At 43.3% G+C, this 25,583-nt stretch overlaps 1 pseudogene; it reads right to left on the bottom strand.

The window, feature by feature from the left end:
* Nucleotides 1–330: 330 nt before the first annotated feature.
* LOC129326255 (methionine--tRNA ligase, cytoplasmic-like) overlaps nt 331–25,583 on the bottom strand; it is a 59,421-nt pseudogene continuing 34,168 nt past the window's right edge.

Here is a 25,583-nt window from a genome sequence, read left to right as displayed (position 1 = left end):
AACTCTCATTAAATTCCTCAGATGAACACGTTTTTAGGTCTCAGTACACATCTCATTAGCATAAACTGCAACACCTCTTTCAATGTCAATGCTAGTTTAATCAGAATTAATACTGTTTACACTTTTTTTTAACTTAAGCAATAAAATATTTATTTCTCACCAAGTAAACTTCAAAGGGTGCTGAACTAGCCTATCCCACATATTACAAAATAAGAGCAGGGGGACACATCAAAAACAGTGTGGTGGTGTTGATGAACTCCTCATGGAGCACTTCTTAAATACAGGGCAAAACTGGCCTAAATATCTTAGAGTGAGGTGCTACCCACTAACTTATTTTTTCTTGTTTCCCTTTGGGGCCTGAGGGGCAGCATTCTTACCTTCAGCCAAGCAGATCTGCTTCTGTAGTTCTGTTGACTTTGATGCTGCAGCCTCAATCTGTTTCTTCTCTGCTTTTGGGGCATTCAGATGCTTCACAGAGTTACCCTGTTTGACTATCTCTTCTTGACTACCTCCACTCCTTTTTGCTACTGCTATATATATTTTTTGCTTTAGCTTCACCAGTCTTCAAGCTGGCCGCCACAAAAAGCGCTTATGCAGGTTTTCAATTTGTTCACTCTCCAGCTTCTGGAAGAGGGGTGACACCATTCCAATCTGTTGCCCAGCTGACAAGGTACAGATAAAGTCATTGGCCACAACATTGTAATCAGCAGGAATGCACAACTGTTCTTAGATCACAGTGCTCACACTGGGCATGTATGATTCCACCATTACTGACAGAAGAGCAGTGATGTAGATGGCCACAGTGATCACTGTGACTGCCCGTGTCCTGTCTATATCATTGCCCTTGATGCATTTCCAGAGTTCATTAACTTGAAAGTACTGGTTGCCATGGTGAAAGATGCTCAGGATGCTGCACAGGCCATCATGGATCTGGAACCTCTCCAACAACTGATTGTACTGCCACAGTTCAAGATTGATGTGAGCCAGGGACTTAATGGCCAGGGAATAATGGTGACCTGACATCGTTCAGGGAGCTGAGTGATCAAGAGCTTCTGTTTGGGCAGGTCAGGTACACTGGATACCTGCTGCCACTTCTCTTCAGGCAGAAGAGGAGCTAGGACGCTACAAGACCCTGAGAGTGTGTGATCTCGGTGCTGGGGGGAGTCCTGAATAAAGGGTTTCTCCCAACACCTTGAGGTCCCCTCTGAGATGGGCGAGCTACGATCTCTGCAGAGCTCTTTTTGAGCTGAAATTTGGCATAAGACCACCAGAATCCAGGCTTCAGTATCTGATTTTGATTGACTTTGAACGCAAGAAGCAGCATGAAGAACCTAAAAGAAACAAAAAAAAGGTAAAGATGGCTATCTATTTATGGGGCCAAAAATAGAAGGAAAAAGACATTAAAAAGTGAAATTAATTTACCAAGCTGGTTGCAGAAAAGCGGAAGAAGGAAACTAAGAGAAATTTAAGAGAATTTGGTGAAAATTTGAGACATTAAAGGAGGAAAAACAAGATTGTTTATGCATAATTGCGGTTTCTGTGTTGATAAAGATGGCGAGGAAGGGGAGGGAGTGTGGAAGAAAAAGCAGAGAAAGCATCATGATATCGAGAAAGATATAGAGGACTGTGAACAACGGCCTAGAGACGAGTCAGCATTGGATGTTGTTAAGGAAGTGGGAAGATCTTGGAACAGGAAGTGGTATCGTGAGACTGTGGAGGTGAGAGGAGAACAGGAAGCGATTAGCCGCCACATTGGGAAGGGAAGTAGAGAAGAAGGAAGTTTACCATAGAGAAATTGCACCCGACATCTTGGTAAGGTCAAATTTTAAAAACTTAAAAATAAGAAACAATAAAAAGAAAATAAGAAGGCTAGACAAACGATTGAGCTGAGGAGATATAGATTGGCTGAATAAAGGAAGATATAACGACCAATTTTAAAGACAGAGCTTAGGAATACAGCCGCAAGTTGGAGCGATGCCAATGTCAGTCCAAGGATGACAACAAAAAAAGCAGAGAAGGAGAAACATGAGTGGCAGAATGCAATGGATGCGTTAGAGAAGAAAATGGTTGAAGGGAATAAAGAAATATGCCAAAAGATGGAAGAAAGCTTTGAAAAATTGATTGAAAAACTGACTAAAAATATAAAGGAGCTAATAAAGGAAGAGGAGCAAGAGTTATCTAAGAATATAGAGGAAATGAAAAAAGAACTGCAATCAACAACACAAACAGTACAAGAGGTAGAGCAAAAGACCAGTAATTTAAAAGAAGAAAATCAAAAACTACAAGAATGTGTGGCAGTGATGGAGTGCAAAGCGACAGAAAATCAGCTGAGATTTAGGAGAGTGCCTGAGAGTTCAACCCAGAACACACAGGAGCAAATAGTGGGCGTACTGGCAGAGTTCCTAGAAAAGCAGCCAGAGGAAATAGAGGCAAATCTGGATCTGGGATACAGAGTAAACTCCACATATGCACAACAGAAGAACTTACCAAGGGATGTAATTGTACAACTGACAACCAAAGGAATGAGGGAAGAAATTTTGAGACAGCATTATGCAAACCCTCTGGAAATGGAAGGAAACAGGATTAGAATCATGAAAGAACTACCCAGAAAGATACTCTCAAAGCGAAAGAAATATAGAGAATTGACAGAAAAGTTGAGAGAGAAAAACATCAGGTATAGGTGGGAAATACCAGAAGGCCTGAGCTTCTATTTCCAATCTACAAGAGTCAGCATCAAGACAAGACATGAAATGACAGTGTTCCTGATTGACAACCAAAAAGCCTTTGTTGGAGCTTTTAAAAAGTAATACCATGGAGTACAAATTGATTTCCTGGAATGTTAATGGATTGAATTCACCACAGAAGCACAAAGTAATTTTTCATTGGCTAAAGAGACAAAATTGTAATATAGTATGTTTACAAGAAACACATATTAAAGAACAGGACAGTAAATTTTTTAAAAATGGTTTATTGGGAAGAGAGTTTTTGGCAAAACAAAAGAAAAGAGGCATTGTGATATATATAAAGCAAGAATTGGACCCTAAAATAGTTTTTAGAGACAAGGAAGGAAGATATTTGGCGGTAGAAATAATGATGAACTCTAAAAAAAACCTTGGTTCTAGGAATATATGCACCTAATGGTGCCAAATATGATTTCTATAAAGAGGTAACCCAGAACCTAGACCAATATTCATATGACCAGATAATAATGATGGGGGACTTTAATGGAGTTGTCAATTTGCAATTAGATAAACAGTTAAAGAAGATACAAAGAAAAATAGGGAAAGTACCTAAATCTTTCTTTGAATTAGTAAAGCAGGAAAATTTTGAAGATATTTGGAGAAAATGGAATCCAAAGGTAAAAGATTTTACTTATTATTCTGCAAGACACCAGTCTTTTTCAAGAATAGATGTGATTTGGGCAACCAAGGACATAAGTTTGTTGACTAAAAGAATAGAAGTGATGCCAAAGGTGAGTTCTGATCATAATCCAATGATGTGGAAAGCCGCAACAGGATAAAAGAAATTTAGATGGAGATTGAACGAAGATTTATTTCAGAGACAAGAAAATGTGGACTATATTCAAAGGGAAACATTTTTTTTTCAATATAACATTGGGAAAGAAGTGCCAATACACATGGTTTGGGATGTGTATAAAGCAGTGATCAGGGGAAACCTGATCACTGTCAGAGCTGTGGCTAGATAATGTCCTTACTCCAGACTACCTTCTGCAATCAGACAACAGTCCATTGTTTCCAAAAGGTTTTTACTGAAGAATTATTTCATTATAGTCCACTGGCCTGAATACAATATTCAGGATGGTACATATGCATTGTTACCAATGACAGGCAAAGCATGAGGTACAAAGTAACAGATCCCAGCAGGCCCAACCTCCCCCCATAGTTCTCAAAACAATCCCTTTGAAGCTAGGAAAGCGAAAGTTCTTCAAGGCCGGTTCTTGGTGGAATCGCAGTAGCCAAAACAATCCTTCTCTGTGAGATAGCTGCCTGGGAACCTTGGCACCTGTGAAGAAAGCACTTAAACACTGAAAGGATTAAAAATGGAGTCGGTTAGGCAAAGACATACATGAAAGCATTCTGAACCTGACATTCTGCCCCCACTAAGATGCTCCCCCTCCAGGTTTATGTGGGTAGCGAGAATGGAACGCTTTAACCAATTTAGGAGCACGAACATGTACAGAATTCACCCACTCATCAAACCCAGAGTCAAAGTCTTTCCATCTAATGAGGTAAAATAGCTGATTTCTTTTTAATTTAGAGTCCAAAATTTGCTGTACTTCGTAATGAGTTTGATCATCAATCAATGTTGGAATGGGAGGGGCACGGATATGCCACTGGTCTGCAGGAGGAGCTTTTTTCAACAGACTAACATGAAAAGTATCGTGTACGTGGCGCAAGTTTTTTGGTAAATCCAAGGCAACAGTCACTTTGTTGATTACTTTACGAATAGGAAAGGGTCCAAGAAATTTTAACGCAAGCTTACGGCTGGTTTGGGCCACTTTCAGATTTTTTGTGGAAAGATAAACAAGATCGCCGGGTTGCAAATCCCAATCAGCCGCACGGTGGCGGTCGGCGTATCGTTTGTAATCCTCTTTGGCTTTGTTGAGATGTTTTTTAATTTGAGTCCATTGGTGAGCCGCTTCCCCCCACCATTCCATTACGTCTCTGGAAGTTGCACTAGGAGGGGGGAGCGCTTCGAACGGGAAGGGTTTGAAGTGGAAGCCATAAACGACTTTGAATGGAGTTTCTCCTGTTGAGGCGTGTACGCTGTTATTGTAAGAATATTCTGCCAGGGGGAGCAAATCGACCCAATTATCTTGTTGGAAATTGATATAGCAGCGAAGAAACTGTTCTAGGATTTGATTAGTTTTTTCGGACTGCCCGTCGGTTTGCGGATGATGGCTTGAACTTAAACCTTGTTCAATATCTAGCATTTGTAAAAGCTCCCGCCAGAAGTTGGCAACGAATTGTCCGCCGCGATCCGAGATCACCTTAGACGGAAAAGAATGTAATTTTACAATGTGTTTCAGAAAAATATCCGCCAGTTTTCTAGCTGAAGGTATAGTGGTGCAAGGTATAAAGTGTGCTTGCTTGGAGAATAAATCTACTACGACCAGAATACAGTTGTGACCTTTGGAGGGGGGTAAATCAGTGATAAAGTCCATGGATATTATTTCCCATGGTCTGCTTGGTGTTTCTAACGGTTGTAATAATCCGGGAGGTTTGCCTTTGCGAGATTTGGCACTGAGGCAGATGGGGCAGGATGCTACATATTGGGAAATGTCCTTGCGCATGCCTGGCCACCAAAACTGGCGCTGTACTAAATGAAGCATCTTTAAGTACCCATAGTGTCCGGCTGTAGGGGCCTCGTGACAGCGCTGCAAAACTTCTTTTCTTAAGCTGTCAGGAACATAAAAGTGGTCCCCCCAAAGCCATTCCCCTTGATTCAATTGTTGCAGTTTGTCTTTGGGCACTTTCCCCCCCTCCTTTTCCACTTCAGCTTTCAGCTTCAATCTCCACCCCTGATCGGGTTGAGGGGGCTGGGCAGTGTGACTGCGCGTTGTTACCACACCCCCTAGTTGCATAGGGGAAAAGACAGTGTCTATAGTCTCCTCCCTTCTGCTTTTGTGTTGGGGCATGCGCGAGAGGGCATCAGCGAGAAAGTTCGTTTTGCCCGGCAAAAAGTTTAAAGTGAAATTGAATTTGGAAAAGTATTCTGCCCAGCGCAGTTGTTTAGCATTTAGCCTCCGAGGACTGCGGAGGGCTTCTAAATTCTTATGGTCCGTCCAAACCTCGAATGGATGACAGGCTCCCTCTAACCAATGCCTCCAGGTAGTGAGGGCTGCCTTTACGGCAAAGGCCTCCTTTTCCCATACGTTCCAATTTCTCTCCGCTTCAGAAAACTTTCGGGATAGGAAGGCACAGGGCTTGAGTTTTCCGTCCTCCCCCCTCTGCAAAAGTACACCCCCAATCGCGGTGTCACTGGCATCGACTTGCACTACAAAGGGGCGGTTTTCATCGGGGTGCTGGAGGGCGGGTTCGGAAACAAACTGCATTTTGAGGAGGTCGAATGCCTCTTGGCATTCTCGTGTCCAGAAAAACAACAACGGGCGGCCCCGGTACCAATAGAAAGCAAAATAACCAAACCGGGACTCTAAAATATTAAGAGCCAAGAATATACTCTAATTTTCTGTATTATAAAGTGCAAACAGTGCAATAAATACAAACATGGATACAGAATACGTTATACAAATTTTTGGAAGTGCAAAGATACAAAGTCCAAACATATATACATATATCACAATATTTTTGTTGTCCGTACAACAAAAATATTATGATATATGTATATATGTTTGGACTTTGTATCTTTGCACTTCCAAAAATTTGTATAACGTATTCTGTATCCATGTTTATATTTATTGCACTGTTTGCACTTTATAATACAGAAAATTAGAGTATATTCTTGGCTCTTAATATTTTACATTCTCGTGTCCAGGGCAATTTGGCACTCGGCTTTTTGGCATTGTCCCCTTTGTCTTTAGTTTTTAATAGTTCGGTTAGGGGGAGTGTAAGTTGAGCAAAGTTTGCAATGAATTCCCTATAGAAGTTGGCGAAACCTAAGAAGGATTGTAGTTCCTTGCGAGTAGCAGGGGTTTGCCAACTTTGGATTGCTTGTACTTTGCCCGGATCCATTCTTAAACCATCTTTGGAGATGCAGTAGCCCAAATAAGTGAGTTCTGTTTGTGAAATTCACATTTAGATAGTTTGATGGGCAGTTTGTTACACATCAGTGTGGTCAGAACCTTTTTCACAAGATCTACGTGTTCCTCCTCAGTTTCTGAATATATTAAGACATCATCAAGGTAAACGACCACTCCTTTGTACAAAAATTCATGTAATACTTCATTAATCATGGACATGAAAACCGATGGGGCCCCAGCTAAACCGAACGGCATAACTAAATATTCAAACTGGCCGAGGGGCGTGTTAAACGCGGTTTTCCATTCATCCCCTGCTTTGATACGAACGTGGAAGTAGGCATCTTTTAAGTCTAATTTCGTAAAGATCTTACCTTGAGCCACGACGTTGAGAAGGTCTCTGATGAGCGGGATGGGGTATGCGTTGCTGGATGATACAGCGTTAAGTCCCCGAAAATCAGTGCACAGTCTTAAGCCCCCATCCTTCTTTTTGACGAAGAGCACTGGCGCAGCGTGCGGGCTATTCACAGGTCATATAAATCCTCTTTGGAGATTAGTGTCAATGAATTTGCGGAGTTCTTCTCTTTCGTTGGGGCTCATGGGATATAGGCGGCCCTTAGGCAGCAAGGCACCTGGTAAAATTTCTACCGCACAGTCTGTCCTCCTATGTGGAGGTAGAGCATTGGCCTCTTCCTCTGTGAAGGCTTGGATGTAGGCTCTATATTGTTTGGGTATTTGATTAATTTCTTCCTGGGTGAGGAGGGCTGATTCTTTGTGGATAGGATTAGTACCCCAATTTCTATCCCAGCAGTGACTTTTGCAGGCGTCATGGCTGAACGTGATGCTTCCTTCTGTCCAGTTTATGTAAGGGTTGTGGTCGCACAACCACCGGCTTCCCAGGATCAAGGGGTATTTGGCAGTGGCACTAATGACGAATGATCTCGCTTCCCAGTGATGTCCCATGCCGGTTACGACCGGAGTGGTTTCAGTAGTGACTGGGTTCATATTAGTGCCATCCATTTGCTCAAAAATCACGGGCGTTTCCAGTTCTTGTACAGGAAGCACTAAACCATTCACCAAGGCTGGGGCAATAATGTCTCTTGAGCAGCCTGAGTCTATCAGAGCTTGCACGCGGATGTGCATTTTTCTATCTGGATTAACTAGTATGACTGGTATGAAAAGTATGGACCCTGGAGGTCTGTTCAAGGCAGGAACGGATGGAGGTTTGATCTGCCGTTTGGGTCCTTTTACAACAGATCCATTTCGTTTCCCGAAGCGGGACTTTCTGGATTCTCTTCCCCGGTTAGAGCTGTTGGATCATATTCCATAATTTCTTCTAACTCTAACCCTCTCTCGGGGAGGTTCTTCCGAGGGGCTCCTCTGCCCCTCGCCGATCTGGGAGCTGGTGTTGGGCGCGGTGGCGCCAAGTAGGTTGCGGGGGCTGGACGTCTTAGTTGGAGCGGAGGTCTTTGCACAGGCCGGTACGGACATTGCGCTGCAAAGTGGCCACTTTGACCACACTGCAAGCACAAACCTTGTTGCCATCTAGCATCTCTCGCTCCCCGAGTAGCGTATCCAGCCCCTCGGCCCCCTCTAACGAGAACTGAGGGGCGCCTTTGGCCCGCGGGTTGTTGATGTTGTTCCACCAAACGGACTTCTAGCATGCGATTTTCTACTTCGCAAGTTAGTTGGATCCATCCCAACAGCGTAGGAGGGTTATCTTGCATGAATGCTCTGTCCAACAACTTAGGATTTAATCCCTGTTTGAATAAAATGATTTTGGTGGATTCCTCACACCTTGGGCATTTGGCAGCAAGCTGTCGGAATTTTGTAACATAGTCTCTAGCCAACATACTGCCTGCCCACCTCCTCCGCCGGCTCTGTCGTCATCTGGTATGACCGGCTGTTCGGGACGGGGTTCATCTGGACACGGGTCTTCGGGACAGGGTCTTTCCTCTGTGACAGGCGTGAGACCAAGGGAGACGAGGGAACGGAGGGCCAGTACAATGTCCCAGGGTGGGAGACGTCCCGCCGTGGCGCCCTAAGCTGGGATTATTCGGAGGTCACCCCGTGGTCGGGGCAACAAGAAGTAAGTGAGCACCAGTGGGTGATTTCGTCCACTCCTTGTTCTTCTTTGGATCTGGTGGCTAAGATCCCTTTCGCCAACCCAGTGATTGCCGATATCCCAGAGTCAATTGCAATCATTCTGCTTTGAAGTTGCACCCACTGGTGCTCACTTACTTCTTGTTGCCCCAACCACGGGGTGACCTCCAAATAATCCCAGCTTAGGGTGCCACGGCGGGACGTCTCCCACTCCATTTGTTCGGTCGTCCTGTTCCAGTAAAGCCACGGTTGGCTGCTGGCATGCTCGGGTATTGGCTCCAAACTGCGCCGACTATCCACCTGTGTTTGCATGAACATCGTACTGGCCCTCCGTTCCCTCGTCTCCCTTGGTCTCGTGCCCCACTGCGTTGGAGTGGGTATGGAGAACAGTGGTTCGGCTGTAGCTCGGGGCCAGGTATCTGCACTGCTGGGAGTGAGAGTGTAGTGCGTAGTAACAGAGGAGCTGTTTCCCCTTGGTACAGGTCCTTGAGGTTCCAATCCTTGGGAGCCAGGGGAGGCATACGGGTCAAACAAAGGATCCCTGAGTGGGACGGCTTTGGAGTCCGTTTGATCCGGCTTCGGCATTGGAAAAGGTGATTGGTAACAAAATGTCAGAGCTGTGGCTAGATAATGCCCTTACTCCAGACTACCTTCTGCAATCAGACAACAGTCCATTGTTTCCAAAAGGTTTTTACTGAAGAATTATTTCATTATAGTCCACTGGCCTGAATACAATATTCAGGATGGTACATATGCATTGTTACCAATGACAGGCAAAGCATGAGGTACAAAGTAACAGATCCCAGCAGGCCCAACCTCCCCCCATAGTTCTCAAAACAATCCCTTTGAAGCTAGGAAAGCGAAAGTTCTTCAAGGCCGGTTCTTGGTGGAATCGCAGTAGCCAAAACAATCCTTCTCTGTGAGATAGCTGCCTGGGAACCTTGGCACCTGTGAAGAAAGCACTTAAACACTGAAAGGATTAAAAATGGAGTCGGTTAGGCAAAGACATACATGAAAGCATTCTGAACCTGACAATCACTTTGAATAGTAAAGAAAGGAAAAACAAAGAGAAGAAATTCCAGGAGATTTAGGAGAAAATAAATAAAAAAGTACAAGAGTTAAAGAAAAGACCAGGAAAGAAGAAAATAATTCAAGAAATAAGGATATTACAAGAGCAACTGAGGTCCTTTGCGAACAAAGAACTAGAATGGAACCTAAAAAGTTTACAGCAAAAAACTTTTGAAGGAGCAAATAAATCAGGGAAGTATTTAGCCGGGCAATTGAAGAAAAAGAGAGAGAAAAAAATAATTGGCAAAATAGTTGAGGAAGGAAAAGAAGTTGTGGAACACCAAGGTATAAAGAGAATATTTTATAAATATTATGCCAAATTATTCCAGAAAAAAACTATTAATATAAAAGAAATAGAACAGTATTTGGATAAGGCGAAGATACCCAGGATTTTGGATACTATGAAGAAAAATTTAAGCGCCCCAATTACAGAAGAGGAAATTTCAAAAGCTATAGACTCAGTAAAACTAGGAAAAGCACCGGGTCCAGATGGAATTTCAGCTAAATTTTATAAAATACTGAAAGAAGACCTGGTGCCAACCATGCAAGAGTTGATGAATAAAATAATGAAGAAAAAAGGATTACCAAAAACTTGGAACAAGGCAAGTATTTTGTCGAGATGTGGCTGGGCCCGCCCCTCCTTACTCACCCACAGTGGAGGAAGAGGCTGGTGCAGGGCAGACCCAGGGCGCCAAGCCCCACGACAGCCGGTCAAGGAGAGGGGCAAAAGCCCCTGCCGTGTTGCCGCCGCAGATGCACACCACTCCATGCCGGAGAGAAGGGGTGGGCGCCAGCAGGAAGAGCGGAGGCGCCCCCGGACGAGGCACTTCAACCCGGCGGCGGGACGCACGGCAGGCGCAGCGGACGCTCAGCGCCGCAGCACAAGCGGCACCAATGGACAGGGCCAGCCAGCCCCTCGCTTGGCCCAGGAGGAGGAGCGCTGGGCGGAACGGGGTGGGAGTGCGAGCCACGCACTGCACCCAGGGGAGGAGAGAGATGCCCATCAGCGGCGGAGGCGGGGGAAGGACCAGGGGAGGAACCAGGAAGGGGGAATAAAAGGGCAGAACGCCGAGAGCATGAGGTGGGTGCGTGTGTGGGTGAATGGAAAGGGGAGGGGAGAACCGGGATCTTTGGAAGGAAGAGGGAAAGTGCTAAGGGCGAGTTAGGGAAGGAGTGAATACTAGGCCAGGGTGAAGGGAGAGGGAGAGTGAAAAGGGAAGGATAGGGAAGGAACTAATACAAGCCCAGGGGAGAAGACGGGGGCGAGTGACAAGGGGAGGGAAGAATGGGCTACATGGGCGGCGGGAGGTTCCGGGAGGCAGGGAGGGGCCACGTAGCGCAGAGGCGAGGCATTGGTGGTAGACAGGTGGGTAGCGAGAGAGAGAGGGAAGCGGGTGCAGCAGACCCCCCTCCTCTTTAGGACAGCAGGGTATGGCCGCATGGGCACAAAAGGGGGGGCACTTAACCCCTTCCACGCCATAAGGAGGCAGCCCTAGGCCCAGGCCCCGCAGCACCAGCCGGCCGGGAGGGAACACGCTGGCGACAGTGCCCCCTGCAGGCCCCGGCTGCCCCAGAGGAGATTCTCACATATTTCATTAATTCCAAAGGAGGCATAGGATTTGACAGATGTTAAAAATTATAGGCCTATATCGTTGTTAAATAACGACTATAAGATTTTTGCAAGAGTCTTAGCAGAGAGATTGAAAATATTTTTAATGGACTTTGTTGGGGAAGAACAAGCTGGATTTGATATAAGATGATGTATAGATGGTACTTAACACCAAAAAATTTAGCAAATATGAGTAATGATATGTCAAACAAGTGCTGGAAATGTAAACAACATGAAGGCTCTTTTTATCATATGTGGTGGACTTGTGACAAGGCTAAACAATTCTGGTCTAAGATATATGCAGAAATGTTGATAATTATAAAAGGTAATTTGCCGAAAAACCCTGAGCTGTTTTTGTTAGGACTTAGTATGGAAAAAATTAATGTAATGGACAGGACATTGTCATATTATATGATGGTGGCAGCAAGAATATTATATGCGCAGTATTGGAAGCAACTGGAGATTCCAGGGATCGAAGATTGGATACAAAAACTGTTGTACATGGTGGAGATGGACAAGTTGACTAGAAAATTGAAAGACCAAAATGCAAATGAATTTTTAAAAGACTGGGAGAAATTCAAAGAATATCTGGAAAATAAGTGGGATGTGAAGGGACAGTTATTGTCTATGGATAATTACTGATGTCTATATGATAGTGGAATTAAAGTCTAGGTAGGAACTTTACCTTTGAGAAATGGGAATATTAGAAATATTAGAATAGATAAAATATGAAGAGAATTAAAAAGGTTTTAGTGCTTTTGGGGGTCAAGAGAGAAAGGGGGAGGGAGGGTGGGGAATATATGTTTTAATTAATGAATATACGGTATAAAAGTTGTAGAGTGTTATAGGGAACTGATGTATGTATTAGATATATGTGTGTATTAACCTACCCAATAAAATTCTTTAAAGAAAAAAAAAGACTGATGTGAGCCAGCAGGCAGTTGTCATCTTGGTTCTGTTCCATGTTGGGAATGCATCCTCTGAAAAATTTGCACACAAACAATCCGTCTCTGTTGATAAAATTGTCCAGGTTGTTGAGCAGTTCAGAATTGTTTTTTAAACATGAGATCATTCCAAGAAAAGGCACTGTCCTGGTTTTCCTGCTGTAAATAGAGCAGGTAGAAGCATGAGATGTCTGCAGGGATGCCTGTGTCCTTACCCATATCTCCAAAGACTCCAAATACCACAACTCTTGGAGAATTTGCCATAATTCTCATAATTCTCATAATTCAAGTATTCTATTGCAATGAGGTAGCTGACCAGGGAATCAGGTAGCTGACCTGTTGCTCTCCATACCCAGTAACAAGCATTTTTTGTCAATTTTTAAAATATAAGAATGAAAACCCAAACATATTTACTTGTACATATGTACCATAGAAGTATTTGGTAATGCAAAGTAAATATGCTCAGTATCTGGATATTAGACAGTGAAATTCTTCAGAGTAGAAGAAATGAAAACAATGAACAATTATCAGAATAATCATTATTATAACATGTAACAGGAGGAAAATACCTACAACTAGAAAAAAGAATCTCATTTTATTTCAGCCTGTTAAACAGATTTCTTTAACGAATCATTGTAAAATCAAATATAAGACTTAAGTATATTAACTCATGTTAATTATTCTGACACTTTGCTATCTATATGAGAGGATTCCAACTGGGATTTGATTTGGAGGAAGGAGGAGAGTGTCAGGAGTTAATGAACTGACAAGGAACCTTTCCAGCCAGCAGGTTAAACTAGATTGAGCAGTAATATGTGATCTGCATGTTATCTGTGATTCCCACAAATGCTGTTCCTGCTCCAGACTGGAATTGTAGTGGCATGCAGGAGCTTCAGTCTTCCTTCCAAACTGTTACTCAAAACAGAAATGGTCCAAGTACAGCTGCTTAGCCTGTCTCAAAAGCAGTAGAGGGGGGAGACTTTACCGGGGGGAGAAGAGATAAATGTGAATTAATAAGCAGTTAGACTAATAGATTGACATATATATAGATATATATAGGTTAACAAACAGAATATAGATAGAAAATAATTAATTATAAGGACTAAATATAAGGATTGATTAACTAATAATATTTTCTTTCTTTGGTAAGTTTTGTAAAATGTACCAAACTGATTGTCTGAAGATACAGATGAGTCAAATTGATTGACTACGTGATGAGAGTTATACAGAATTATTACAAAAAGATAGAATGAGTAATATATAGAGAATAAGTCAAATTGTTTGATTTAAATGAATGTATGATTTACATGGTTTATGATATATAGAAATATTTGAAATTGAAAAATGGGATAAATTGTTTATCTAAGATGGAAACAAAGACTTACAGTTTGGGTATACAGTTTGGGTGTTAAAAATAGTTAAGGGTGTACTGCTTAGATTAATGGAGAATATATATTTGTTTTAGATAGAGGAATCTAATAGAAGTAAGGGAAAGGGGACAAAGGGTTGGAAAGCTGTTGGAAGTCAACAAAAGGGGGGGAAAGGGAGGGGGTTAGAGATGAAAAATTGGGGAAAATTGAATGTAAATGTAAAAATAATGGATTCTAACCCAATAAAAAAAATTTCAAAAAAAAAAAGAAATTAAACAAAAATGGCTGTTCCTGTACCAAATAGACAAAATCCAAAGGAGTTTTACTCACAGGAGCATGCAAGTTATAAATTTATAAATCACTAGATCAAGTGCAATTGCTACATATTACTCATAAAGAGTGACCTCTTTCATTTCAGTCCATTTAAATCAAATTGGAGAAATTCATTGAGTATTATTCCCATGTGGTTTCTTCTGTATCCAATTAAAGCAACAGTGTCCCAAAAGAAAATCTTCTTCTTCCTCTTCTCCGGAATAAATCCTCAGTGTATTATTATTAAGCCGCGGTAGTGTTCCAAGCGGTGGTTAATGCCCTCCTAGTGGTGGTTAATGCCCAATCTGACTGCCGGCTGTATAAGCTCAGATTTCGTTCACTTGCTTCCTCAGGGGCATTAAATACCACTGTAATACATACATATATTCATACATAACATTTGTATTATCAGTACAGCAAATTAAAAAAGTAACCTCCTCATCCTTTTACCCATACAGACCTGTTGCTCTCTCGTATTTTCTAAATTTCCCCTGGAAAGGGAGGACACCGAAGGCTGTGTGTGGATCCGTGCAGCCTCCCTATTGTCCCTCAGTATCTCTTATGCAAATTCTTTAGAACTCAACCACTTCATTTAAAGGGACCGTTTCCAGTTCTCAAGCAAACCCTTATTATATAAATTGCGGATTCATTTACTAGAAAGCCATTTACAGAAAACAATTCAAAGAGAGTTCATTATTCAAGCCTGATGGTTTAACCGTTTGTAATTCATGAATCCAAAAAGCCTCCCTCCGTAAAAGGACAGTTTGATCTGTCACCTCAAGGACCGCAACTTTAAAACACTTCTCATCATGAGTTCTTTCCACAAAATGCTGGACTAGAGACGCCTCCAATATTCTATTCCGAATTCGAGACATATGTTCCAGTATATGGACTTTAAGGGGTCTAGTAGTACACCCAACGTAAAATAATTTGCATGGGCATTCAATTATGTATACCGTATTGTGAGTTTGACAAGTAGCAAATTGCTTCAACATCAATTTCCTATCGCCAATCTATATCTCCTGCCCCTCCAAAATAAGTCTGCACACACTACAGTGGCCACATTTAAAGGTACCTGATGGGAGTTTAGAATCAGCTCGCAGTTTTCCCAACCTAGCATGGACAAGCCTGTCCCCTAGACTACCTGTTCTGCGTAATCCACAGACGGGGCGCTGTTCACATCCTTCGATGCCCTCAATAATATGCCAATGTTTATTTACAATCTTAATGATCTGATTTGTCAAAGGGGTAAAGTCCAGAGCCCATTTAATTCTCTGTGTTGGTTGTTGGGACTGTGTCTCAAACAGGCATGATCTATCAGTAGTCCTAGCACGATGTAGGGCCGCCTGGACCACTCTCCAGGGATAATTCCTATTTAAGAAATCCCTGCACATATTTTCACTATCCCTTTCAAAATCAAGCATTGTGGATGAATTACGTTTGATACGTAATAATTGCCCATAGGGAATATTCCTTTTCAAATGCTGTGGGTGGAACGACCCATATTCTAAGTATGAATTCCGGTCAGTGCTCTTTGTATACGTCCTAATCTTAACTTTATTAGTTTGATCCCTATAGGTAATCACATCTAAAAAATTAATTTCCTGTGCATCATAGGTCCAAGTATACTGAACATTGTTATCTCTAGTGTTCAACCAATTGCAAAAAGGTTCCACTTCCTCCCTTCCCTTGAATACAAAAAATAAATCATCCAAAAATCTGGCAAAAAAATATATGCATGTTCTGTATGGATTAGATGAATTCATAATGTATTGGTTTTCCCAACGTGACATAAATAAATTGGCGATGCTCGGCGCTGCCGAGCACCCCATCGCTACACCCTTAATCTGAAAATAAAATTTTTCCTCAAAGCAAAAATAATTTTTCTCCAAAAATAAATCCACCAACTGCATAATAAATGTCGAAGGGCAAGAAACCAGTTGTTGATCGTAAATAATTTCTTCCACTACTGATCTAGCCTCCTCATGTGGGATTATAGTATAAAGTGATTTAACATCCATAGTTAAAAAAACCATATCTTCCTCAAGGACAAAGTTCTCTATCTTATTAATAAAGTCTCTGGTATCCCTAATAAGATATTCAATACGGGATACCGCAGGTTGAAGGATCCAATCAACAAATATCGCTAATGGTTTTAGAAGAGAGCCACAGCCCGAGACTATGGGCCTTCCCGGAGGAGGGGAAATCCCCTTATGTATTTTTGGAAGAACATAAAATAAGGGTATTCTGGGAGATTTCACTTGTAAAGCCTGATATAAGGTGTCTCCTATTTCTCCCATCTCCCTAGTTTCATCCAGGACTACCTTAATAAGGCCTCGGATATGGTCCGTAGGGTCTGAGGGAGTATGTAAATAACTGGTGGTATCCTGTAGTTGTTTATATATTTCCTGCACATATGTGCTCCTATCTAGAACCACCACCACCCCACCTTTGTCTGCTGGTTTAATGACCAGATTCATGTCCTGTTGTAAATTCCTTAAAGTCTGTTTCTCACCAGAAGTTAAATTATGCCAAACAGAGTATGGATTACTTTCCAATGCTTTAATCTCTTTCAAAATTAAAAATTCAAAAGTTTCCAGTTGAAAATCTGAAATAGGTGGAACAAAGGAGGAGGTGCCCTTGAGGCGTTTAGGTAATTGATATTCCTTAGTAGATGGAGGCAAGGACTTAAAAAACAATTTCAATTTTACCTGACGAATCAGTTTGAAAATATATATGCGGGTAAAACTCTTTTGGATTTTGCCCAGTGCTGATGAAGCAGGGGCGCCAGGCGTGGCTGCCGGCCAGGTGCATGCACCATGGAGCTGGTGGTGACAGCACAGGTGGATCAGTGGGAAGGCTGGGAGGCTGCCCTTGTGCTGCCCCACCTGCCTGCTGTGCCAACAGCTGCACCTGGCCTGCAGCTGTTGTGTCCAGCCAGGAGCACGTGCTGGTGGCAGCAACGTGGGACAACTGAGTGGGCAGCCAGCCCTCCTGCTTGAGATTGGTTGACATAACAAGCCAATCACTGCTGTAGCCAGAAGCTCTTCATTTCCAGATTGGTGATTCTCCAGGGGTACACAGTGATTATCTGGGAGAACATTGTTTTTTGAATTTGTTTTAAATGCTGCTGCAGTGAGTGGCCGGTTTGAATTGGGGGCTTGTGCAAATTGGCAAGCTTGCCCTGCTTAAGCCATGTGCTTGCCTCTCTCTGGGCTGGATGTGCTGCTGCTGAGTGACCAGTTGCTGCTGCTTCTGCTGCTTGCTTCTGCTGCTTGACCAACTGGATTTTACTGGGCTACCCTAGTGGACCTAGACTGGACTCTCTGCAACAGGTTTGAGAGTCACTGACTCACATTTTTTTTTAATTTGGGGGGGGGGGAGAGGGTGGTGGTTGATTCTCTAGTCTTGGTGGCTTGAAGGAGGGAGAAATTGTGGGTAAAGCTTCTATTTGATTATTGCTTCTTATTGCTTCTTAAATATTGCTTCTGTTTAATCATTGCTCTGTGTATGCTGGGGGGGGGCTGAGTTTTGGCCTTGTTCTGTGCCTTTATTCTCCTGTTGCTGCATTTTAATCCAGCTTTGCTGGGCAACTGGGAGGGAAGCACACTTCTTTTACCACTGCTGTGAGGAATTTGGTGCAGTTTTGGTGCTTCTTTGGTGCAGTTTTGCTTCTGGGGTGAATTTGCTGCTGTGAGGAATTTGGTGCTGCCTTTGCTGTGTGTGGGATTCTTTGGTGCAGTTTTGCTTCTGGGGGTCCAGTTGTAACGTAAGGCTTGGCTGTAGACAATAGACCGAGTGTAGACATTGGCTGTAGACAATAGACCCTAAACATACCACTCGGTCTATTGTCTACAGCCAAGCCTTACGTTAAAACCGTATCTGCTCCAATGCTCTCGGCCGAGACTCACACTTAAGAGATTTACAACAAGCATTTTTGAGACTATAGTACCTACCAAATGAAGTGAAGAAACAAATCAACAGGGCCAGACTAGTACCCAGAAACAGTCTGCTCCAGTACAAACCTAAAGGAATTAACAACAGAACACCACTGGTTGTCACCTATAGCTCCCAGCTCAAACCCATCCAACGTATCATCAGTGAGCTACAACCCATCCTGGAAAATGATGCCTCTCTCTCAGAAGCCCTGGGTGGAAGACCTTTCCTTGCCTACAGACAGCCCCCCAACCTTAAACGTCTTCTCACTTACAATCATGAATCGGCCAGCAGAGTCACCAGCACAGGTACCAGGCCCTGCAACAGACCCAGATGCCAGCTCTGCCCCTATATCTACCCAGGGAATACAATTACAGGACCCAATGGCATCAACTACACTGTCTCTGGCTCTTACAGCTGCTCATCCTCCAATCTGATATATGCCCTCATGTGCCAACAATGTCCTTCTGCTCTGTACATTGGACAAACCAGCCAACCTCTACGCAAAAGAATAAATGGACACAAATCTGACATTAGAAATGGAAACGTCCAAAAACCAGTGGGAGAACACTTCAATCTACCAGGACATTCCATCAAAGACTTAAAGGTCGCTGTAGTGTATCCGCCCTGAGCCTGCGAAAGTGGGGAGGGTGGAATATAAATATAATAAATTAAATTAAATTAAATTAGTTCAACAGAAACCTTTCAAAAACAAAATCCAACGGGAGGCTGCTGAATTGGAATTCATATGCAAATTTGACTCTATCAAGCTGGGACTGAATAGGGATTATGAATGGTTATCACATTATCACAGGTAACAGATTTCCTTTACAGAGGCGGGGTCTGGGGGAGCCCAGTGGCACCTGGCGTGGGCTTTCGGGGACCACAGTTCTCTTTGTCAGATGCATCTGACGGGGAGAGCTGTGGTTATCGAAGGCTTATACTACATAGGAATTGGATGGTCTAGCTGTTTTACTGCAGCAAACTAACAGGGCAAACTCCCTTGAAGCCTCACCCAAGCCAACTGACCCCAAAAGGACACCAAAAGGAGATGTTTACATTTACTAGCAAAGGAATGTTTTGGTTGCACCCTCCCTCTCCCCCCCTAACTGCATCTTCTCTCTCCTCCCCTCCTCTTCTATATTTGACCAGTTTCTGTACTATGCATCTGACGAAGAGAACTTGATTCTCGAAAGCTTATGCTACAATAAAATTGGTTAGTCTTAAAGGTGCTACTGGACTCTTTTTGATTTAGCAAGAGTTCAGGTTCTCAAGTAGTGTTGATAAATAGGCCGTCCGTTTGTGCTTTTAACTAGGGTATTCCTGCCCATCTCTGGCTCCCTTGGAACCAGAGCTCGCACATTTAGAAGAAGGCTTCCCGTCATAGGCTTCCCTATAGATTTTTGGGGTTCAGGGCCAGCTTGATTCCTGAAGAGGAATTCAGCTGTTTGCTAGTGTAGTGCCACAAAACTAAATAGGGCCCTGAAAAGACATTTGTGTCCATCTCCAAGAACAGAGCCTCAAAAAAGCAAGTCTTCAGAGTAGGCAGGCAGTTAGTTCTTAAGAATAAACTCCATTTGTGAATAGGTGCTTTGCTCAGTGGGCTTGCTTAATGTTAGTTAATGCAGTTAATAAGGAACTACACTATGGTGCAGTTCCTGTTGAGCCATTTCAGTTCTGTTAGGTGAGGGTGTAATGAATGTTGTACTGGTGCTGTTGTTGTATGCTGTAACCCACCCTCAGCCCACTTGTGGGAGGGTGGGGCAGAAATCTGAGAAATAAAATTTTTGAAAATTATTTTTGGTGTGTTTTTGGTGTGTTTCTAATTCTCTGGTGTGATTTTGCTTCAAAAATGCCACCCCCAGCCTCCTTGGAACCTTCCCCACGGTTTTTCCCATAGGAAACAATGGAGATAGGCAGCAGCTGGGGGACCTTCTGTGGGGTGCCATAACTTGGCCCCCCAAGTCCAATCTCCCTGAAACCTGGGTGCCTGTGAGAGGAGAGTTGGGACAGAGTCCCCTGAAAATTTGGTGCAATTAGGGAAGAAAATGTGTGTTACGGTCACGGCTGGGGTTCCTGCTTGGGCGGGTGCTGGGCTGAGCTGGAGGAAGAAAGCAAGAATCCAAAACACACTGGGGTCAAGAGCCAGGGAGTCTGTCCATCAGGGGAGCAAGCAGAGGAGAGTCAGAAAGCTGAGCTGAGGTCTGAAAGCTGAGTCGTCAGTTGCACGCAGAGATGGGCAAGAGGTGGTCGAGGATGAAGCCGAGGTCAGGACACAGGAGGTTTATCTGAGCGTGGGCTGGGTACAAGTCAGGGGTGAAGCTTCCAGGATCCGAGCTGCTGGGTGCAAGGAGTGGTGAAAGACGTTGCTCCCACGCTGGGCTCTGCCCAGCATTTCCCTTATAAGCTCAGGATGGCATAAGAGGGCCAGGTGTCTCTCCTTTGCTTGATTGCCCCGCCTCATTTTCGGTGGTCAGCTCTGCCCGTTGCTGCACTTGCAGGCGCGTGCTCCTGCGTCATTCCCAAGCTGCCTCCTTGCTCAAGCCTTTCACCTTGCTGCCAGCTCGCAAGGCTTGGCTTTCCAAGGTGCTGGTCCCTCCTCCTCTCTGCGCACCTCCTTACCTTCACTATCCTGTGCCAAGGGACCTGGTTACTGGTCACTAGATGGTACTTCAGGGGCTGCGGGTGGGTCTCTTGCTGGCTCTTCCAGCCTCTTTTCAGAGGAGGAGGAATCATCTGTAGGTAGAGAGCCCAGCTGACATGGGTCTCCAACAATGCGCCTCCCAGACCCCCCCAGATATCCAGGAGCAGTTTTTCCCATTGGAAACAATGGCCACATCTTCCCTATTAAACCCAAATCTGCTTAAATACCCGAACCTGAAGCAACTTGATGCTTCTGGTTTTGGGTTTACCCAATTTTTTTTCCTGCTCTGGGTAAACCAGAAACAGGAAACCCGAATCTTTTGGGGGTGCACATCCCTAGATAATTTTCTCCTTCTTTAAACTGGATTGGGTTGGCAAACTGAAAGTAAATATTTTGACTGAGCTTAAAAATAAATTCTTCAAATAAATCCTTATGAAGTTATTACATTCTTCCCCTTAACAATACTCCAATGAAGCTTTTTCAAAGTTCAGTCCATCTTCTAGTTATTTATTTCAATATTATTCTCTAGTCCAAAGAAAGAAAACAGGAAGAGAAGAGAGGGTAAAAAGGGTCAAGGTAGGGAATACAGCAAAACTCAGTGCTTTTTCAATGCTTAAATATGATTTGCAGTATTTTTACTAAGATATTACACTATCCAATAATATCCAATTGGGGATTCAAAATGGAGTAAGAAACAGGAAAAATAAACACGCAGATCTGTAAAGATCTGGCAGATCTGTAAGGATCTGCCAGTTGAATCTCAATAAATTCACTGCAAGAGTCCAAGACTGCATGAGTTACAGTTTTATTGATAATCCTCAGTTCAGCATACCAAAATGTTCTTTGTTAGGAATAAAGTTCCCAGTACCCAGCATATATAGACATTTAAGCACAGCCCCACCCCCCACCCCAAACCCTCCTTCTATCTACAGTGAATCTATCTACAGTGAATGGAAAGGAATCTACAGTAAAAGATATCTACAGGAATGTGAGCTAAGAGAATGTTTTTATAAATTCCAGAATTTCAAGGTTATGTACCTATGGCAACAGCTTTTTTCTTGTTAAAAGTTCAACATAGTCAGATAAGCGTCTCTGCTGTGTCAGCTAACAGGATCTTTTACACACAAGATTTTACACAGCATGTCAAAGAAGCCCCAGTATAATAATTAACATTAAGTCCCTAAAGTATGGCAGGGGCTGCTAGACTATGAAGCTTGTAAAGTATAGCTTACGTGACTGGGCAGCTGCTTCAAAATAAAATCACTGTATGTCCACAGGGGGAAAAATTGGAGATATCACGGACAAACATAGGTTCAGCAGCCCATGACTATCTTGCAAAGTGTGAAACGCCTGCAAACATGGGAAGCAGAATAGATACTGAAACACTTCAAAGTCCTAGTGTGAAAAGGACCTTTCTGCTTTTAAATGTTCTTGTATCACAAATAGATACTTGCCAAGGAAAAAAATCACTGTGTAAAAATTAAGGAAGTGGTGGAGGAGAATAGAAAGAAAGGAAAACTAACAGTAGGGAAGGCACACTTAATTGGTCGCAGCCTCCTCAATTCACTCAGTTTCTTTTTTAACTTTTTCCAAATTTTTATCTAGTTATGCTTATGGGGAAAAAAATACAATGGGCTCTAGGAAGCGGAGGGTGGGTGGGCAGGGATTCGCTCCTCCTCTGTCACTGATTCCAGCTGGTGAAGGAGGGGGGGTGGGCATTGTCATCTGCTCCACACCTGATCTGCCTGATCTCAGCCATGTGAAGGGGTGGTGGGCTTTGCTACCTACTCCGTGCATGATACATGCCGGGTAAAGGGGGACATTGCCTCCTGTTCTGCACCTGACTACGTCTGGGTGAAGGGTAGCAGGCATTGCTGCCTGCTCCGAGCTTGATCCTGACAGGTGAAGATGGGTGGCGGGCATTGCCACCTGCTCTGCTCCTTATTCCGACAGGTTGAAGGGGGGCGGGCATTGCTGCATGCTTGGCTCCTGACTCCGGCAGTGTGAAAACAGGGTGGGCATTGTGTCCTGCTCAGTGGCTTATTCCGGTAGGTTGAAGAGGGTGAGCATTGCCACCTGCTCTGCTCCTTATCCCTGCAGAACAAAATGGCTATTCCCTTATGAAACAGCAAATAGAAGAGGGAAAAAAACAATCCACAGGGAATACAATACTAGTCTACAAAATTACAAAAATGTATTCAGAGTGCAAAGGCTACAAAATTTCATCACTGTGTTCAAATAAATACTCTTAATACAATTTCCAGGCACATACATGAACAATACAATACTTTTACATAATTGTGGATTGTTTTTTTCCCTCTTCTATTTGCTGCTCCTTATCCCGGCTGGGTGAAGGGAAGAAGGGCATTGCCTCCTGCTCTGCGCCTGATCCCAGCCAGCTGAAGGCACAAGGTGGGCATTGCCACCTGCTCCACTTCTGATCCAAAATGGGTGATGGCAGGGGGTGAGCATTGCCAACTGCTCCACTCCTAATACAACTAGGTTAAAGCGTGGGGCGGGCATTGCCAACTGCTCCAGTCCTAATACCCACTGGGTTAAGGTTGGAGGTGGGCATTGCCACCTGCTATGCTCCTAATACCAACTGGGTTAAGGCGTGGGCAGCATTGCCACCTGCTCTGCTCCTAATACCAACTGGGTTAAGGTGGGGGTGTGGGCATTGCCACCAGCTCCACTCCTAATACCAACTGGGTTAAGGCGGGGGCAGGCATTGCCACCTTCTCCACTCCTAATACCAACTGGTTTAAGGCAGGGGGCTGCATTGCCACCTGCTCTGCTCCTAATACCAACTGGGTTAAGGCGTGGGCAGCATTGCTACCTGCTCTGCTCCTAATACAAACTGGGTGAAGGCAGGTGGTGGGCATTGCCACCTGCTCTGCTCCTAATACCAACTGGGTTAAGGTGGGGGTGGGCATTGCCATTTGCTCCTAATACCAACTGGGTTAAATTGGGAGGCAGGGATTGCCACCTGCTCCACTCCTAATATCAACTGGGTTAAGGTGGGGGGCGGGCATTCCCACTGCTCCACTCCTAATACCAGTTGGGTTATGGTGGGTGCAGGCATTGCCACCTTCTCAGCTCCTAATACCAACTGTGTTAAGGCGGGGGTGGGCATTGCCAACTGCTCTGATCCTAATACCAGCTGGGTTAAGGCGGGGTGAGCATTGCCACCTTCTCCGCTCCTAATACCAACTTGGTTAAGGCTGGGGGTGGGCATTGCCACCTGCTCCGCTCCTAATGCCAGCTGGGTTAAGGCAGGGGTGGTCATTGCCAACTGCTCTGCTCCTAATACCAGCTGGGTAAAGGCAGGGGGTGGGCATTGCCACCTGCTCCAATCCTAATATCAGCTGGGTTAAGTTGGTTGGTGGGCATTGTCACCTGCCTCACTCCTAATATCAGCTGAGTGAAGGCGGGAAGCGGGCATTGACACCTGCTCCCATCCTACTCCCAGCCTGGGCTTCCCACCATGGCACTTTTTCTGGAGGGACATGGTGCCTTGCCTAGGCTTCCCTCCTTGGCAGTGCCCTCTGGTGGTGCACCAGGATAGAAAATGAGTTGTCTGAAATACGCTTACTCAATTATATTGTAAGATAAACAGTTACAATATTAAAGGAAAGTTGTTATACAATAGTATCTAATAAATTTTCTATTACATATGTTAATGGTTATTTACATACCTTGATAACAATGAGTTTTTTTACAAGGAAGTGTTTCATCTTTGAATTTCAAATAGGGGTTAATATACTTAAATGATATCCTAAAACCTGACATTACTATTGAGAATTCTTTATATATACGTAAACAATTGTATTATTTTTATAATGATAAAGATAATATTTGAAATAGATTATTTTATAGTAATGATTAAATAGGTATTATTATAAAGTCAAACCTTTTATGGATCAGTTACAGATTAATAAAAAGAGAAAAAGCAACAGTAATTAGTAACCATTATTATAGCCCTTATGAACCTTGCTAAAATAACCCCCCTTCCCTTCCTCCTCCCTCTCTTTGGCTGCTTCCACACACATTGGATAATCCAATTTCAATACTCTTTAGTAAAGATTTGAAACTGATTTTCCATGTGTGGAACAAAAAATCCACTTCTAAAGGATTACAAAAGTGCATTGAAAGTGCATTATTCAACGTGTGTGGAAATGGCCTTAATGTCTTACTTACTGATTAATACACTAAAAACTAGATTAAATTAAGTTGCTTACTAAACAGTTCTCTATAGCTCAAGAGTAATATCCTATAGACTATTTGGTATTTCTTACACCAACTTTTTCCTGCCTGGTGGGGAGGGCAGACTAAAAATCTAATACATAAATAAAAATAAATAAACTTGAAGAACTGTAAAAATAACTGAAGGCCCTATCTGTGAACTCCCCCCTCCCCTATGCCTTTATTCTTGAACCAGATGTACACATTATAAAATCATCGCATTTAACAAGTTGTTTTAGTTTGCTCTCAACTTGAATTTTAACATCTCAGGCTGTTTTTTCTTTGCTTGTTAGATATGTCTTACTGGGGTCTTGCCTTCCTTGTAAAGTGATAAAGGAATGGGCATTTTTCTTTTCTGTGAGATTCTGTCGCAGTTCGAAGAAGTCTCAGTGCAAAGATCCTGCAATAATATCCTTCCAGTTTCCTGATCTGTAGCTTGGTAGATGATATCTTGTATTTTTACTTGAAGAGTTGTATAGTTAGTCCATTCGTATTTTATTTGAACTTTTCTCAGCGCTTCTGTTGTAGATCTAAGTTCTTTACTTTTTCAAAGAAATTGTGGATGGCAATTCTGTATTTGGATAGGTGTCCGTTTATATGGAATTGAGCCTTTGTTTTGTCAGGTTCAGAATGTTTT

The sequence above is a fragment of the Eublepharis macularius genome, chromosome 3 (genome assembly GCF_028583425.1).
Source record: "Eublepharis macularius isolate TG4126 chromosome 3, MPM_Emac_v1.0, whole genome shotgun sequence".
NCBI classification, from domain to species: Eukaryota; Metazoa; Chordata; class Lepidosauria; order Squamata; family Eublepharidae; genus Eublepharis; species Eublepharis macularius.
The sequence above is the reverse complement of the archived record's forward strand: the minus strand, read 5'-3'. Positions and strand labels throughout refer to the sequence as shown.